The sequence below is a fragment of the Artemia franciscana genome, chromosome 5 (genome assembly GCF_032884065.1).
Source record: "Artemia franciscana chromosome 5, ASM3288406v1, whole genome shotgun sequence".
Taxonomy (NCBI): Eukaryota; Metazoa; Arthropoda; class Branchiopoda; order Anostraca; family Artemiidae; genus Artemia; species Artemia franciscana.
This window is the reverse complement of record NC_088867.1, coordinates 19,996,406-20,010,320: the sequence shown is the minus strand read 5'-3', so window position 1 is coordinate 20,010,320 and position 13,915 is coordinate 19,996,406. Positions and strand designations below refer to the sequence as shown.

The following is a 13,915-nucleotide window of genomic DNA, read 5'->3' as shown; positions in this document are numbered from 1 at the left end:
AAGTTTTCTTAGTACTTCTAAAAGAGTTATTTATTCTAATCAAACGGGCTTTTGTAATTCAGGGGTCATTCTTAAGGAATTTGAACAAAATTCAAACTTTACCGCAAAGAGCAATGTATTGACAGGGGGGCAAACCCCCTCATATACGTAATAATTTATTTCGTTTTAAGTTTTAATGCTGCTCCTTACTTTCAACTGAAAAAACTTGTTTTTTTATTATTTAATTATATGCAGCGATGTGCAGATGCGCAACAGCTATTAGGAAGGAGGGGCGGTGGTTCATTTTAATGCCAAAATACCTGAATTTTTACTGAACCTTCAAATAAATGAATAATGAGTTTTGGGAAAGGGGTTGGGGTGATAGGGGGTAGAGACTGATATTTAATTCCTCTTCGTTCCAGGGATATTTTTTGCCAACAAGAGGCAAACAAGGTGAGGCAGGGCACCATGAGCCTCGTCAGAAATTTCTTAATGGGGGGGGCTGCAAGAGCTACCTATAATTTTGTTTTCAGCAATTTTAATTGGTAATATTTCTCTTTTACTATTTATATTCAATATTTCAATGCATTTAAACATAAGAGTACGATGTATTTGAGCACCAAATAACCCTATTGCTTAGGTCGTGATGACTTCAGCCGCTTAAAAGATGAAAATTCACACACAATTTTCATCCATATTAATAATAATAATATCCCTCTCCGCCCACTCAAAGTTCTATAGTAAAAACATTATTGAGGAGTTATTCAACACAACTACTGTTCATCAAAATTTTCAACTAAATGTTCAAATTTTATTCAAAATCTTAATTATAATTCAACATTTTAACTCTTAAGCAGAAAAAGTGAAAAGGCTGCGTGCTACGAATCAATTATATACAATTATTGATATGTGGAACTTAACAGCAAGAAACCGTGAGTTTATGGGGGCCGGTACCCCATATCTCATTTTAGTTAGGTCGGGACATGATTTGAAAGACGATCGGAAGTTAAATAAAAAAGAGTTTTTTTATCTACTGAAAAAGAGGAGCAATATTAAAACCTAAACGGAACAATTCCAAATATATGAGGTGGGCTGCCCCTTCCTCGACTCCTCTCTCTTTACGTTAAGGTTTTACATTTTGTTCCAATTCTTTAAGAACGGCTACTGAAATACAAGGGCCGTTAAATTTAATAAGAAGCTTTAAAGCAATGAATTTTTTATTTAACGAGCAAGGGATTGAGGAGGGTGAAGACTACCTCAGATACGGATTAATTCCTGAATATTTTAAGTTTTAATGTTGTTCCTTCCTTTCAGTTGAAAAAAAAAAACTAAAAAAAAAGCCCAATGCATTATCTGCCCCTCGTTTTCACTAATACTCATAGATTATTGAGAAAAAAATTCTACATGTTAGTCCATTTTCAAAATGATTTTCTTATTTAGATTTTTTTCTATTCATAAGGTTTTAGGGGGTGGGGTACGCGCTGATAGAAAGACTCGAGTAGTGCAGCAATCGCAGAGGCTTTAGCCTTATTTGTAGAAAGCAAATTATTTAGCATGTTGATACTTATTAGACTAAGAGGTGCTGTAGATTGAATTTAAAGAGAAATACAGTACGGTTTTAGGAGGGGCAGAGGATGCGTCGACCGAATTATCACTCTTCGATTAAAAATAGAGAAGTGCCTGAGTCTTCAGACCCCTTTAATCCTCAAATTTATAGATTACAAACAGGAATTTGATTTAGGCGATAAAAAAAAGCTTTAGTGAAGATCCTGCTCTTGCAAGAAAGACCAATTGTGCATATTAAAGTAATTGGTACAATGTACGAGAATTATCCCTGAATCACATCATAGTTACTTTTGTGGATAAATCAAAATTACGCACGACAACAGCGCCAGTTACGTCTATCGTTCTTAGTTCCTCGAGTTGAACAATGTTAAACTTTCAAGCTTAAAATTTGCCATTTACCAACCAGTGTCCAGAATTATGGCATAACTTTTCGAAACCAGAAAATGTGAGAAGATGGACATGAATCTGGCAAAATTTATAAACATGTTAGGGAACAGTTGGGAACAGTTTAATGTTGGTACAAGCTTTTAAAAGCAATTACTAGCTATTAAGTAATTACTAGCCATTGAGTTAAACAAATAGTTTTGAAGAATATGAAGATAAGCCTGGGAACTAAGATGATAATATTGGAAGTCACTGTAATGACAGTCGCCAAGTGTGGCTCTGAAGCGTGGGCCCTACGGAAGGCTAGGGAGGATTTTTAAAATGTTTTCTTGAGGAATTGTAGAGAGAATGATCCTATCAATAGTCCTAATAACTAAATGTGTCTTCAAACCAAGAATAAAGCTGAGTAATATAAGTAGACAATGACTGCCAAAAAAACAATAAAAAACTTAAATTTGCTCCTGTCATCTAGTTACACACAGCTATACTGTACATTGCACTAATTCTATGCAGCTTTTTGGCGGATTGTGTTGCCATTATCCCGGCCGCGTTCAAGAAGTGATATATTAAATCTAATAATAATAAATATACCAAAATGTGATGAAAATATAATGCTTTAGTTGCAAAATTATGGAAAATACAACAGAGAATTATGGAAAGCAGGCCGCCCAGAACACATTTTATTAAATACCTAACCAACTCTGTTTATAAAATATTTAATTGACAAAGATATTAAGTTTTACTATAAATTAAAATAACTTGTGAAAAAATATAAATTTTCTTTTAATTATTTATAAGTTATAACAATATGATCGTTAATAAACAAGACAACCATGTATTCCAAGCGCCATAATCATGAATTAGCTTCAAGGTAAACTCAGAACCCTACCCCCTTTTCAACACTCCAGTAGTTTGCATATTACCTATAATATAACTGCGTAGTGCTTCCGTCAAAAGAAAATAAAAAAAAATAAAATATCTTGAAAAGAGTTTTGTTTAAATGTTTCATCGACCAGACATAAAATATGTGGGATGGGATTTGTCATGGACATTACAAGCATTCTATTTTTCTGTTGACAAAAAGAGTCAAAAATAAAAACTCTTTTAGAATAAAAGAAACTTAAAGTTAAGTTAGAATAAAAAAAATTCAATTTGCTCCTTGTCATCTAATTACACACAGGTATATTATAGATTCCATTAATTCCATCTAGCTTTTGGCGGATTGTGTCGTGTCGATAAGATCACAAAACCAGTCATATTTCTAAATTGATAAAATATTTTTATCATAAAAAGTTTGCTGAATGTTTCATGAACTTTTATGACATTTTGCAGACTGAAGTAATAATACACAAGATTTCGGGGAAATACGAATAATTGACTCTGATGCGTAACGGGGTTCGAAGGCTCATTAACCACTAAACTCCGTAATTAGGCACACCTCTGCAATTCTTTAGCAAAAAAAGGTATTTTATTGGTGAATACTAGAGCGTCGTACACCGCTCCAACGCTTCCGTAACACCTCACACACTTTTGTCTCATCTCCAAGAAAAACATGATTTTTAACTGTGTGGTTGTTAGAATCGTTAAAACATACTACGGACAATGAGCCTTCCGAAACGTACTACCGCCCATTCACAATGAGATTTTACAAACAATAAGCCGATAAGAATCTTTCATAGAATATTACTGCCAGTCAGAAAATCCCACGTGAAATTCGATCGGCTCAAATTAGCGCTATCTAAATATCTGTATTAGTAAAATCTCATTGTGAATGGGGCTTACACGAACGCAGAATATTCTAGTTAAATTCAACCCTTTAACGAATTTGATAGTGAACTAATGCTGCCTTAAGATACGTAGGATTTTGAAGATTTTGCCACTATTTTCTGCATTTTTTTGAAATACCTATTGAGGTTTTTACTAGAGTATTAAGGGTTTTAAATACCTTGTGAGTTTTTAAACACAATCGTAAATATTGAGTTACATCAAAGTTTTGATTGGAGATGGTAAATGCCCCTACCCTCTAGCTGATAGATTACCGACCTCCACGGCAGTAAAGCATTACTTCACCCAGGGCCTCACTCATTATGATGACCAATATCAGCTTTTCCAATATCAAACAGTTCATGGTAACAAACTGTAGTAAGGAGTGACCCAGCTCCCAGTTATAGGGAGAAGTGACCCAGTTACATCAAAAGAATCGCATTTTAATGCTGATTTTAAATATATAAGTTTCATCAAGTTTAGTTTTACCCGTCAAAAGTTACGATCCTAAAAATCATAGAATTTTAACGAAAATCATACTATCAGATTCAGCGTATCAGAGAATCCTACTGTAGAAGTTCTAAGCTCCTAACTAAAAAATGTGGAATTTTGTATTTTTTGCCAGAAGACAGATCACGGATGCGTGTTAATCTATTGTTTTTTTCCCCAAGGGTGATCGTATCGACCTAGTGGTCCTAGAATGTCACGAGAGGGCTCATTCTAACGGAAATTCAAAGTTCTAGTGTCCTTTTAAAGTGACCAAAAATTGGAGGGCACCTAAGCTCCCACGCTTATTTTTTCCGAAGTCATAAAACCAAAATTTTGAGATAGGCATTTAGTTCAGCATAGTCGAAAAACCTAATAACTATGTCTTTGGGGACGACTTAATCCCCCACAGTTCCCGTGGGAGGGCTTCAAGTTGAAAGGTTGACCATTGTTTACAATAGTAGGCTAATGATTATTGGGAAGTGTACAGACGTTTTCAGGGGGACTTTTTCGCGGTGGGGAGTGGGTTACGTGGGAGGATTTTTCCATGAAGAAATATATTATGAGGGAAGAGAATTTCCACGAAACGGGCACAGGATTTTCTAGCATTATTTAAAACAAATGAGAAAATAAATAAATAAAAAGTTTTTAACTGGAAGTAAAGAGCAGCATTAAATATTAAAGCGAACAGAAATTGTTACGTATATAAGGGGGTTCGTTTCCTCCTCAATACCTCGTTCTTTACGCTAAAGCATTTTTAGCAATTTCGACTATTTATTCTACGGTCTTTGTGATTCAGGGGTCATTCTTAAAGAATTGGAGCAAAATTCAAGCTTTAGTGTAAAGAGCAAAGTATTGACGAGGGGGTGAACCCCCTCATATACGTAATAAAAATATACAAATATAGAAGTTCGCTACATAAGTTAATTCGTAAGTTACGTATATTTATTACTAATAAAAATGTTCGTGAAAAAATGAAAAGTTTTAGTTGCCTTTTTAAGTAACCAAAAATTGGAGGGCAACTAGGCCTCCTCGCTCACCCCTTTTTCTTATCAAAATCGTCCGATCGAAACTATGAGAAAGCTATTTAGCAAAAAAAAAAATTATATGCAAATTTCGTTTTAATTACTCATGTACGGTGAGTTAAAGTCAAAACATGCCTTAATTCAAAAACGTTCAGAAATTAAATAAAAAACAAGTTTTTTTAACTGAAAATAAGGAGCGACATTAAAACTTAAAAAGAACAGAAATTATTCTGTATATGAAGGGGGTTGTCCCCGCCCCCCCTCAACACCTCGCTTTTTACCCTAAAGTTTTTTATTGTTTTAAAAAGTAGAGTTGTGACAAAGATTCAAACTAGCGTAAAGGACGAGGCGTCGAGGAGGGGGGACAACCCCTTTCATATACGGAATAATTTCTGTTCGTTTTAAGATTTAATGTCGCTCCTTACTTTCAGTTAAAAACTTGTTTTTTTTATTTAATCAGCTAAGGAAATATCTGTTTCATTTTTTTCAGGATGCAAAAACGAACTCTATTATTTAATTCATCCGGAACGAAACGTAAGAAAAAGGCAATGCTCTTTGAACTTACGAAGCAGAATACGCACTCCCAAAGACAATAGCCCACACAGATCAGAGCTACATGCAAAATTATATGCCGAAAAGCTGTATTCATTACTTCAAATACGTCTTTGAAGAAATGTTTGAAAAAAGGATTAGGTGAGACAAGTTTGTTTTATTTATTTATTCTAAACCTACCAAGTGCGCCTGCAATAACATTTCTCAGTGAACGGTGAAGTAAGACAGTAGAAAAGGCCACCTTGCCTAGAAAAGATCATATTTTTCGAAGAGTACAAAATTTAGAATTTTCCAATTATTTTCACTCTTCTAGAAGGCTCGGCAAGGGATGAATAAAACGTTTCCCCGAGGGACAAAACGCTTGAATTAACAATTATAACATGCTATTATGGTATAAGTTTTTTACACTACAAAATTTTTTATGACATGGAAAAGGCCTATTTATGCACTAGAATTTGGCCAAATACTTTTGAGTTTTTTCTAGTAAGTTCTTTCGCAATTTTTTTCCAAAAGTATAAATTTCAACTGAGAATTTTAAAAAATATCTATGTCAAATAAAAACGCATAGATTAGCCTACTAAAAAAAAAAAAAAAAAAAAAAAAAAAATCTAAACTTTGGATTTAGCAGAGGCCCACAGAACTGTATTACGAGTATTTCCTAATCAATTCAATTTTATTTTTCCTATTCATCTTCACTAAAAGGTTTTTTCCAACGTCCAATTGTTTGCTAACAATGTTAACTAACAGGTATTTGTTTGGACGGTGGAAACCGAATTGTAAGCTAACAGAAATATTTCCCTTTAAATTCTCCAACAAGTATTCGATTCTTTAAAGTTGCTAAGAAAAAACAAGTCTTTTCAACTGAAATTAAGCAGCAACATTTGAACTTAAAACGAAAAGAAATTATTGCGTATATGAGGGGGTTGCCCCCTCCTCAATACCTTGCTCTTTACGCCAAAGTTTGACTTTTTGTTCCAATTATTTAAGAGTGACTCCTGACAAACAAGGTCCGTTTAATTAGAATATTAAGATTTTTTAAAGTTCTAAAAAAAATCTTTAGCGTAAGAGCAAGGTATTGAAGACGGGGGAACCTCCTCATGTACATAATAATTTCTATTCGTTTTAAGTGTTAATGTTGCTCCTTCTTTCAGCTGAAAAAACTGATTCTTTATTTAATTTCTGATCCTTTTTTAAATAATATCGGGAAACCCATCCCCCCCTTCATGGAAAGTTCCTTTCCCTCACAAAAATCCTCCATAGAAAGATCCTCCCACGTAACCATCCCCCCTCCTCTCCAGAAACCCCCACCTTCTCCAAAAAATATCTGTAAACTTCCCAATAGCCAATATTATATGTAAATAATGGGCAACGTTCATAGCTTGCAGCCTTGTCCCGGGTGCTGTTGGGGGTCAAGTCATCCTCAAAGACATAGTCATTAGATCTTTCGACTATGTTGAACAAAATGGTTATCTCAAAATTTTGATCGGACGATTTTGGATAAAAGGGTATGGGAGTGGGGCTAGCTGCCCTCCGATATCTTTAGTCATTTAAAAAGTGCACTAGAACCTTTGATTTCCAATCAAATGAGCGATCTTTTAGTATTTCTCGATCTTTTAGTGTGACTGGTTCGATACGATCACCCCCAGGAAAAGAAAAAACAAAAATCTGAAAAAAACAAAAAACAAACACGCATGCGTGATCTTGCTTCTGGCCAAAAACTGCAAAATTCCACATTTTTTATATAGGAGCTTGAAACCACAACAGTATGATTCTCTGATATACTAGATCTAACGGAGTGATTTTCATCAAAATCACTTAGTGTTTCGGGAGTGTTTTCCCCTTTTTCAAAAATTGGGCAAATTTTCTCAGGCTCGTAACTTATGATGGATAAAATTAAACTTGATGAATTTCACATATTTTGAATAAGCAAAATTCAATTGATTTGATATACCCATTATCATCAAGACTCTGTTAGAGTTTCGGTTACTATTGAGCCGCATCGCTCCTTACTCACAGTTTGTTATCACGAACTGTTTGATTCTCCAACAATGATAGCTAACAGTTTTTAGTTGGACGGCGGAAACACAATCGTTGGGTAAACTGTTAGCTAACAGTTTATTGTTTGGACAGTGGAGAAACCCTTTAAGGGATGGGCTTATGTGCACCGCATTTTCATAGGCTAGTTTAGTGAGTGTCGGACAAAACAAAAATACATTTCTAAATTACTTGTATATCCATGCTTGCTATCCCTTGACCCACTGTCAATAAATAGTTTCACCAAACTATACCAGGTCTAACCTAGCTAGACCACCAAACCACCAAAACCAGACTGAACTTAACTGGATCTTCAGTTTGTTCTGAGCTTCTCTTCTGCAGCTAATAGGAATGAGTCATGTTTAAGCTTGATTAAACATGCGTAAAACTGTTGATGCAAAAGAAAGGGTTCGAATTGAACGCAGATATAGCAAAACAGAAAGGGACAGTGAGTTTTTTTTTATTATTTAAATGGGGAAGGATTGAGCCGCAGAAATATATAATTTAGTGCTCACATATCTGGATTTATGGGTAGACATTTTTTTGTGCAGACACTTTGTCTGGTTATATTTGCTATTTTTTACATATGCAATTTATTTAATATCCTTTGAGATTGATTATAAATTTTAAAGCGTAGATAGACTATAGTATATATGTTGAGCAATCCTAATTCTGATTTGGCGGATAATAACTAAGCCAGCATTAACTAACTCCAGTGAAGAGTTGCAATAATCAAAATCAAATAACTTGTGATAACGAGCTGTAAGTAAAGGACGACATGGGCCAATAGTAACCAAAATTCTAAAACACAGAAAATTAAAAACTATATGTTACTATATAAATCAAAATAAATTTTTGTCATTCTGAATATGTAAATAGCATCAAGTTCAAAATTAGGTGTAAAAAGCTACGAGGTTGAAAAAATTTGGTCTATTTTTGAAAAACAAACAATCTCGGGAGTAAATCAACCCCAAAGGGTAAGTATTTTAAATGAAAATTGCCTATCAATTTCAACGTATGAATTAACTTTGTTTTAGGGTTTTTAAGCAACTACAATAAAAAGACCAGAAAAAGCAGGATTGCGTGTTTATTTGTTTTTTGCTTTTTCCAAGGGGTTATTGTGTCAAACAACGGTCCTAGATAATCGGGAAAGGGTTCATGGGAACAGAAATTAAAACTTCTAGTACTATTTTAAATTGCGAAATAGTCGTGCCATAGCAAAGCGGCGTTTTCTTCCAATTAGTGGCACAGAACAACAATTTTGTCATAAAGGGTGCCAAAAAGCCATCAAGTAAGAATTATAAGATGGCCGATCGGTTTAAAAATTATATAAAAAAACATAATGACGTTTCTAGTTTCAGAATTAGCAATGCCGCGTAGTGGCGCATTCATTCTTAATTATGTAGGATGTCCACAGAAATTAAATGGGCAATGTATACATTTATTTTAAAGCTTCATTTAACAAAGACGATTCATTTGAGGTCTGGTAAAAGTATTTACATTTATACCATAATTGCATATCATCCACGGTAAAGGGGGGAAGTGAGTCTTTGTGCAGGTGGGGGGATTATGCTTGGACCACAAAAATGCGTATTTATGCCAAAATTTAAACCCAAAACACTACAAAGCAATATTTCATTACAGAATGAGTAATAACAAATATAGGTACTTTTCAAACAGTTCGTGGTAACGAACTGTAGTAAGGAGCGACCCGGCTCAATAGTAACCAAAACTCTAAAAAATGGAATGTTGATACCAATAGCTATATCAAAAGAATCGCATTTTAATGCTGGTTTTAAATATATAAGTTTCATCAAGTTTAGTCTTACCCATCAAAAGTTACGAGCCTGAGAAAAAAGCGTTATTTTAGAAAATAGGGGGAAACACCCCCTAAAAGTCATAGAATCTTAACGAAAATCACACCATCAGATTCAGCGTATCAGAGAACCCTATTGTAGAAGTTTCGAGCTCCTATCTACAAAAATGTGGAATTTTGCATTTTTTGCCAGAAGGCAGATCACGGATGCGTGTTTATTTGTTTTTTTTTTTTTTTTTTTTTTTTTCCCAGGGGTGATCGTATCGACCCAGTTGTCCTAGAATATTGCAAGAGGGTTCATTCTAACGGAAATGAAAAGTTCTAGTGCCCTTTTTAAGTGACCAAAAAAATTGGAGGGCACCTAGGCCCCCTCCCACGCTAATTATTTTCCCAAAGTCAACGGATCAAAATTCTGAGATAGCCATTTTATTCAGCGTAGTAGAAAAACCTTATAACTATGTCTTTGGGGACGACTTACTCCCCCACAGTCCCCGTGGGAGGGGCAACAAGTTACAAACTTTGACCTGTGCTTACATATAGTAATGGTTATTGGGAAGTATACAGGCGTTTTCAGGAGGATTTTTTTGGTTGGGGGGAGGGGTTGAGAAGAGGGGGATATGCTGGGGGAACTTTCCATCGAGAATTTGTCATGGGAGAAGAAAACTTCCATGAAGGGAGAGCAGGATTTACTAGCATTATTTAAAAAAAAAAATTAAAAAATAAATGTGAAAAAGCTTTTTCACCTGGAAGTAAGGAACAGCAATAAAACTTAAAACAAACAGAAATTATTACCCATATAGGGGGCTCACCTCCTTATGATACCTAGCTCTTTACGCTAAAGTATTTTTAGTAATTTCAACTATTTATTCTACGGCTTTTGTGATTCAGGGGTCATTCTTAATGAATTGGGATAAAATTTAAGCTTTAGTGTAAAGAGCGAGGTACTGACGATGGGGCGAATCCCCTCATATATGTAATAAAAACATGAGAATACAAAAGTTCTTTACGTAAGCTAATTTATAAGTTACGTAAATCTTTTACCAATAAAAAGATTCGTAAAAAATTAAAAGTTCTAGTTGCCTTTTTAATTAACCAAAAAATCGGAGGGCAACTAGGCTTCGCCCCCGCTCTTTTTTTCTCAAAATCATTCGATCAAAATTATGAGAAAGCCATTTAGCCCCCCCCCCCCCCAAAAAAAAATATGCAAAATTTCGTTTTGATTATTCCTCTGCGGAGAGCCAAAATCAAAACATGCATTGATTCAAAAACGTTCAGAAATTAAATAAAAAAAAACGAGTTTTTTTAACTGAAAGTAAGGAGCGACATTAAAACTTAAAACGCACAGAAATTACTTCGTATATGAAAGAGGCTGCTTCCTCATCAACGCCCCGCTCTTTACGCTAAAGTTTTTTACTGTTTTAAAAAGAAGAATTGAGAGAAAGAGTCAAACTTTAGCGTAAAGAGCGGGGCGTTGATGAGGAAGCAGCCTCTTTCATATACGAAGTAATTTCTGTGCGTTTTAAGTTTTAATGTCGCTCCTTACTTTCAGTTAAAAAAACTCGTTTTTTTTATTTAATTAATTATACAGAACACACCCAAGAAGTGAAGGTAGGTTAACCCTAATAAAATATACCAAAATATTATGAAAATACAACACTTTACTAACAAAATTATGGGAACTACAGCAGAAAATTATGGAAAGCAGGCCGCCCGGGACGCATTTTATTAAAGACCTATAACTTAGTTTTTCCACTGAGCCTAAGCTAATTGTCTCCTAATACAGATAGATAAACAGTCTTTTGTCAGATTAAATAAAAAACGGTTTTTTTTAACTGAAAGTAAGGCGCGACATTAAAACTGAAAATGAACAGAAATTATTTTGAATTAATGCAGGTTTTGAATTTGGCTCACCGATCATGAATAATTCAAACGAAATTTGCATATTATTTTTGCTTTTCTAAAACTAATAATAGCCTTTTAATAACCTAAGTTTGATTTTTGTTTCAGTTGTGATTTTTGTTCCAGGAATGACTCCTGAATCAGAATGGCTGTTAATTAAAATAATAGCCTCTTTTAAAAGTTAAAAAAGAAACTTTAGCGTAAGAGCGAGCTATTGAGGAGAGGCAACCCATCTCGTATACGTAATATTTTCTGTTCGTTTGAAGTTTTAATGTTGCTTCTTATTTTAGTTGAAAAAACTTGTTTTTTATTTAATTGACGATCGATTTTTAAATAGCGTAGGGAAATCCAGCTCCCCTCCATGGAAAATTCCCTTCCCCCACGAGAAATTTCTCCATGGAAAGATTCTCCAACGTAACTTAAAGTAGCGATATTTGTGGATCTAATTTTGTAAGGCATGATAACAAAATGGCCAAAGAGGTCGAAAGTATTTTTATGAGAATGAAAGCTATAAGTTAAGCAATTCTCTAATGACTGAAATGAATGATAGAAAGGATCTTTAAAAGATATACGTATTAATTTATGTTCGTTTTAAATTTTAATGTTATTCCTTACTTTCAGTTGGAAAAAAACTTAGTTTTATTTAATAACAACCACAAGTCGAAGACAATACCTTTGGTATAATATCAGTTTATAAAAACGTTTAATAAAGTTTGACTCTTTCTCTCAATTCCACTTTTCAAAAAAGTAAAATAATTTAGCGTAAAGAGCGGGGTTTGGAGGAAGGAACAGCCCCTTTCATATATGGAGTAATTTCTGTTCGTTTTAAGTTTTAATTTCACTCCTTACTTTCAGTTAAAAAAAACTAGTTTTTTTTTTATTTGATTTCTGAACGGTTTTGGATTAATGCATGTTTTGATTTTGGCTCTCCGCAAATGAATAATTAAAACGAAATTTGTACATTAATTTATTTTTTGGCTAAATGGCTTTCTCATAGTTTTGATCGGACGATTTTGATAAAAAAAGGAGCGGGGGAGTAGGCCTAGTTACCCTCCAATTTTTTGGTTACTTAAAAAGGCAACTACAACTTTTAATTTCACAAACGATATACATAACTTGCAAAATAACTTACGTAACGAACTTCTATATTCGTATGTTTTTATTACATATATGAGGGGGCTCGCCCTCTCGTCAATACTTCCCTCTTTACACTAAAGCCTAAATTTTGCCCCGATTCCTTAAGAATGACCCCTGAATCACAAAGGCCGTAGAATAAATAGTTGAAATTAACAAAATTACTTTAGCGTAAAGAGCAAGGTATTAGGAGGTGGTGAACCCCTCGTATGCGTAATAATTTTTGTTCGTTTGAAGTTTTAATGGTGCTCCTTACTTTCAGTTGAAGAAACTTTTTCATATTTATTTTTTCATTGCTCTTTAAAAAATGCTAAAAAATCCTGCGCCCCCTTCATGGAAATTCTCTTCCCCCTTAAAAATTCCTCCATGAAAATTTCATGGAGGAAATAGTTGAATTTCATAAACTTATATATTTAAAATCAGCATTAAAATGCGATTCTTTTGATGTAACTATTGGTATCAAAACTCAGTTTTACAGAGTTACAGTTACTATTGAGCCGGGTCGCTCCTTACTACAGCTCGTTACCACGGGCTGTTTGATAAGTCATAGTTATGAAGCTGCTAAAGGTAAAATTAAATGCTAAGATTGACTGGAAGATAACACAAACAAATTATTGCTTATATCGGCCATTATTTAACAAAATTCGAATTTTAGCGTAAAAAGCAAGGTATTGACGAGGGGGCGAACTTCCTCATATACGTAATTTGAAGGGGTTCACCCCCTCGTCTTTTGAAATTACTAAAAGGACTTTTGCGTCGATTCCCAGTTGTGGAAAATTCCCTTCTCCCATAAAAAATTTCTCCGTGAAAAGATCCTCCCACATACCCCCCCCTCGACCCTCCCCAATAGAAAAAATCCCCCTGAAAGCATCAGCATACTTCCTAATAGCCAATGCTATATGTAAACACTGGGCAAAGTTCATAACTTTCAGCCCTTCCCCCGGAGACTGTGAGGGATTAAGACATCCTCAAAGACTTAGTTATTAGATTTTTCTAGTATGATTAACAAAATGGCTATCTTCAAATTTTTATCGGGTAGATTTGTGAGAAAAATGAGCGTTGGAGGGGGTCTAGTTGCCCTCCAATTTTTCGGTCACTTTAAAAAGGGCACTATAATTTTTAATTTCCGGTCAAATGTGCCCTCACGCGATATTCTATTACCACTGGGTCGATACGATCACCCCTGCGAAAAAAAAAAAACAAACAAACAAACACGGATCCGTGATCTTTCTTCTAGCAAAAAAAAAAAAAAAATTCCACGTTTTTGCATATATGA

General features: G+C 34.4%; 1 protein-coding gene across 2 annotated transcripts in view; it reads right to left on the bottom strand.

The window, feature by feature from the left end:
• LOC136027075 (cell division control protein 42 homolog) overlaps nucleotides 1–8,105 on the bottom strand; it is a 68,928-nt gene extending 60,823 nt beyond the window's left edge. Inside the window, exon 1 of one of the 2 annotated variants that reach the window (XM_065704013.1) lies at nucleotides 7,983–8,105. The gene's annotated coding sequence lies outside the window, so the exon portion shown is untranslated. Of the gene's footprint in view, nucleotides 1–7,969 lie in introns of both variants that reach the window. The other variant, XM_065704015.1, reaches the window with a different exon arrangement.
• Nucleotides 8,106–13,915: the final 5,810 nt, after the last annotated feature.